Source organism: Gossypium hirsutum, chromosome A06 (assembly GCF_007990345.1).
Source record: "Gossypium hirsutum isolate 1008001.06 chromosome A06, Gossypium_hirsutum_v2.1, whole genome shotgun sequence".
Classification (NCBI taxonomy): Eukaryota; Viridiplantae; Streptophyta; class Magnoliopsida; order Malvales; family Malvaceae; genus Gossypium; species Gossypium hirsutum.
Genome location: NC_053429.1, coordinates 61,246,554 through 61,252,030, shown reverse-complemented (window position 1 = coordinate 61,252,030; position 5,477 = coordinate 61,246,554). Strand labels below are relative to the sequence as shown.

At 30.0% G+C, this 5,477-nt stretch overlaps 1 non-coding gene and 1 pseudogene across 1 annotated transcript; one reads left to right on the top strand and one right to left on the bottom strand.

Moving 5' to 3' along the window:
- The first annotated feature begins 300 nt into the window (after positions 1-300).
- On the top strand, positions 301-409 carry LOC121231564 (small nucleolar RNA R71). Its single transcript, XR_005929622.1, has one exon. It is a non-coding gene; the product is annotated as a small nucleolar RNA R71 (small nucleolar RNA).
- Positions 410-4,045: 3,636 nt separating this feature from the next.
- Positions 4,046-4,988, bottom strand: LOC107963049 (glucan endo-1,3-beta-glucosidase 14-like; annotated as a pseudogene).
- Between the last annotated feature and the right edge of the window lie 489 nt (positions 4,989-5,477).

Sequence of the window (5,477 nt, the reverse complement as noted above, 5' to 3'; positions counted from 1 at the left end):
TGGATTTGTGGTTCAGTTGCAACATTGATTTACACCGTTAGTTGTAAATTGTTTCAACTTTGAAAAGATAGACAATACTTGAGCTGAGAGTGAAGTAAGGGCATCTACTTCATGCACTCCAACTATTTGTCTTCCTGAAGTTCCTTGATTTGTTGGCCAAGTAATTGTTACTGGCTATTCTCTCAATGGTCTCATAAGCATCATTATAAGACTTTGACAAGAGAGCACAATTCACAGAAGCATCTACCACCAACCTTGTGTGTGTGTTAAGACCATAATGTTTCCAGCTGATGTAATACAAAATCCTGTGGTGAGGGAATCTACGAAGTAACTCCATGAATCATTCCCATGCCTCGTATAAGGATTCATCATCAATTTGTTGAAAAGTGGTGATCTCACTCCGCAACTTAGCAATTTTGCTAGGTGGGAATATTTTACCAGAAAGAGTTCAACTAATTCTTGCCAAGTAGAAATTGAATTGGATGGCGATGAATTAAGCCATGCTCGGGCTTGATCTCGCAACTATATGGAAACAACTTCAACCTCAGTGTGTCTTCAGTTACACCGGCTATCTTGAAGGAATCGCTCACCTCCATAAACAATTGAAGGTGTAGATGTGGATCTTTTGTGGCCATTCCACTAAAGTGGCCTATTATTTGAAGCATCTGAAACATCATAGGCTTCAATTCAAACTACGGTGCCTCGATCTCCGATCTCCTAATTCCTAGATTTAACTCATTCAGACATGGCACAGCGTACTGCCTTATGGTTCGATCCATATCATCAGCAATAAGGATTGGATTACGAGCATTAACAACTCCATTCCCTTGAACATCATTTTGATTTTCAAAGTCCATTTCTACCGCTTGTCTCTGGGTTAATCTTTCTTGTCTTTTTTGTCTAAATGCCTACTTGATTTCAAGGTCTACAAGGAGTAAATCGATGATCCGATCTATACTTATGAAGACCTGAAAAGAAAATCATAAAAGATAAAGAATAATAAAAAATAATTAAATAAGAACGAGAATGAAAATAATTAACAAACCAAATTGTAACAAATAATTTCACAAAAAATTATTAAGGCAATAATCCCTGGCAATGGCGCCAAAAACTTGTAACGCGTGGTTTGTGCAAGTGTACACAGTTGTTTTCAAGTAATAAGTAAGTATAAGAGTTATAGTCTCCACAAGGACTGTGTATGTTAATAAATTAATTGTAAAATTAATACTAACAATTTGGTAAGAAAACAAAAACTTTTTGAGGTGATTGGTGATTAAATTAAATTAAATAATCTAGATGCAAAGGGATCCCTAATGCAATTAACCTAAATGTAATGGATGCAATAAAATGAATGAGATAGATTTAGCAGCAGAATTCACAAGATTTTAACAATGATCACATGCATAGGCTAAAATAATTACATTATTTAACTTAGTTCATTTTAATCATTCTTACAATGTTCTAGAAAAATAATCCAAGGCAACTTGACATTTCATGAGTTTGAAACCAAGATTAAGTCATTCAGAATCTTTTATTTAGAAAACCATGCATTTTACTGATCATATTCAACTAAAGGTTTCTTAGAATTCATGTGAAGTAACATGGACGGATTAGGTTTGAAATAATTTAATCACATAAACCTAACCGATGACACCAATTAAACAATTTTTTTTGGTCAACCTTTTTCCCTAACAATTATCAAAAAAAAAACCACTAGTGCCACCTAACAAACCAACGACACCACTAAAAAGTTATTATTTTTTTCCACCGTATATATCCTTATTTTTTCAGGTATTTTAAAAAATACATACGGGTGCTACTTGACATAATGGCGGCAACAATAAAAAATTCTTCTTTTAAAAAAATTGATATGTGATGATTGGCTGAAAAAGAGTAGTCAGGCGACACCGATAGGTACTATAGCAAACAACCTATTTTCATAAGTAATTTTTTCTCCAACTTATTTTCATAATTAATTAATTTTTTATATTATTTTTATAAAAAAATTATTTTATCTATTTACTAGATTAAAAAAAACTAAAAACTAAAAAGTTAATATAAAATTTAATTCGAATTTGTCAATTCACACATTAGTTGAAAGGTAAGAAAGACCGCATATATTCTCTTTTTCTTTTTCTTGTGGAGAGCTTCCGCCTTACTATTTGAAAAAAAATAAAATTTATCACCAAAATTATTTTATGTATACGAACTAATGGGGAGGTTGTTATATAAATAAATATGTTGAAAAATCATAATAATTATAAAAATCATAAACATTATAAAATATATTTTTTTGGCATTTTAGTTTTTACAATTTTTAATTTACAAGTTTTTATAATTTTTTTAAAAGAATTTTTACAAAGTATTTGTCATAGATTTGAGTTTCCAATTAATATAAATTTTAACATTTGGTTACAAAATTGGGTGTACAATAAGAACTTATTTTAGTAATATTTATGGAATTTGGTACTTGTTATATAAATCGATATGTTGTTAACACTATTTTTATAACAACTAACAAAATTTATAATTATTATTAAAATTTTTATTGGAAACTTAATTTTTTAATCAAATATTGAAATTTTTATTGGAAACTCAACTTTGTAATTAAATGTTTTGTAAAATTTTTTAAAAAAATTGTAAAAAATTTTGACTTAAAATTTTTTAAAAATTATAATGCCAAAAAGTAATATAATTTTTGTGATTTATTTGTAATTATTTATTATTTTTTTATAATTTTTTATTTCAAAATCTATTTATATAAAAATAAAAAATCATAAAAATAAAAAAATAATATTTTTGGAATTATAATTTTTAATTAATATTTTTTAATGTTTTTTACAAAATATTTAGTTACAAAATTGAATTTCCAATAGAAATTTTAGTATTTTGTTATAAAATTGAGTTTCTAATAAGAATTTTAGTAATAATTATAAATTATGGTAATTGTTATAAAAAAATATTATTATACAAATTGATTATATATTATATAAATAGGAATTTAATATTTGATTACAAAATTGGGTCAAGACCGATCAATGTGCCACACCATTAATTCTAAAATCTGTTTATATAATATATGGCAACATATCTATTTTTATAACAACTATTAAGATCTATAATATATAACTAACATTTTATAAGCATTACAAAATCTATAATATGTACCAACATATTTAACAGATTCTAATAAAAAAAATTAGCATTTGATTAGAAATTTTAAAAGTTTATGAAAATAAACGATTAAAATTTTTATCTTTTATTAAAACTCACAAAAAATTTATATTAAAAAACTATCCCAAGAATTCTCATTTAAGTTAACATTATTAATCTTTGTTTGATGGGTTTTCTATTCTAAGACTTTGGAGTCATTATTAATTTTGAGTTGGTGGGTTTTTTTACTACTTTTAAGACTTTAATTGATAGCTCAGAAAAAAAATAAAATATTTAAAAATCATATAATTTTGAGGAGAAATACTTGTATAATATTGTGAATCTTTGTTATTCATATATCTTTTAAATAGAAAATGACAAATTAAATTTTTATTCTTGATTTTTAGAATTTTTAGTTAGATTTAAATTTTTTGAAGAAAAAAAAAACTAAAAATTAGAAGGAAAAATTTGAGATATCACTCTCCCATTAAAAAAATAAAAATGACGTAAAATTACAGTTTCATACAATATATTATGACACACATTTCTCATTAATTTTCTCTTCTTTCATCATTTGGAATAATCAAATTAATTTTTTCCGCCCTTCCATTCATTTACTTTTTCGTCCAATCAAAGTCACCCACATGAAAATGAGCACCAATACCGAACCTCAATTCAACACAAAATTGGCTATTTCCATCTTTATTCAATTCGAGTTTCTTTCTTTCTTTTTCTATGATTAATTTCTTTCAAATATTTATTTGTTACTTTTTCTTATTAATTCTGATTTACATTGTCAAAGAAAACAAAGTTAATTTATGGCTTTGAGTATTTACAAGCCTTAACCCTGCTGTAGAACCACACTGCAAGCCATAAAGAGCAATGAGTAACACTATCTTAACCATCCCTGAGCTGCAATATCCTGAAAATCAATGGAGAAAAAGAATCGTCAAAGAAATGCTACTTACACAAGTTTAAATTTATAAAGAAAACAAAAGCATACCTTAAAAGAGGGAGGGGGTGCTGAAGAAGGAACAAGGCCAGTGAATCCAATATCATACGCAATGCTACCATCAGGCTTAAACAACCCAAAGTTTCTCTCAGAGGTTGGTCCAGGCTTGGAATTTTCATTAAACAAAGCGAAAACATAAGCCCTGACAGGGATCTTGGGCCTCAACGGGGTTCCCTTCTTTTTGGTCAGCCGTTTACGAAGGTGCCGATTGTAAGTCCTGGCGTTCTTCACCGTGGCACCGGCTTCATCAGGATCCCCACGCGAAGCCCAACCAGTTTCCGAAATAATGACTTCCATTTTGTTAAAACCAGCTTTCTCCAATGCCGAATAAGCCGCATCAACCTGAGCTTCAAACATGTTATCGTAATGAAGCTTGGTTTTGGCATCCTAAATCCCACGGTTATCTTTGAACAAAGCGTAGTTAATGTCAATATGTTGAGGATCGTTCTTATAGGCTAAAAATGGGTAGGCATTTATATAAAAGGGTGAACCAATCTGCGAAAACAAGTGTAGAAGTGGCTTCATGAATGGAACAACATCGGGTTTGAAAATGCAGGCCGAGGGTGGGAAAGAATTGGCGAAAACAGCCTCTGAATGTGGGCTTGAAACTTGAATAATCTCCTTTAAACCCAACCTGTAAACAGCGCCATAAATGTTCTTTGCTGAAGGCAATAGGACTTCCCAAAGTTCCATATCGGAACCGCCCAAGATCTCGTTTCCCACCGCGATTCCTCGGATTTGGGTTCCGGGAAGGAATGCTTGTACGTTTTCTAACCCAATTCATCGACCGATCTTCTCCTGTGCTCATTTCTTTCAAGTACCCATTGGGAAGTCCAACTATGATTTCTATACCGGAACCGTTGAAAGCCGTAAGAACTCCATGATCAGCATCGTAGATTCGAATGTGGTTTACCTTTGCGGCTTTTAGGAGGGTTACTACAGTTTCGGGTGCCGGTAAATTGTCGGCTATTCTCCCGTAGCTTATTCCATATGTCCATGTCACTGAATGTTTTGCTGATACAGCACAACGTAAAATAAGCTTTCATAAACACACTTAACTAACCAATATATATATATATATATATATGACAAGCATGCTGAAGAAATATTGGTGAAAAAATCAAAGCAACCATATCGGTGATTGTGAACAAGAGACTTTCACCTACATGGATTATTTAGCTAAAATATTCTTACGGATACCAATAATGTGGTATCATCTTAAAAAGAAAAGAAAAAAAAAAGTATCCCACATTCACCTTATGTCAAGTAATTAAGTTATTTTTCATATTCAATAAGTAAGAAACCAACAAAA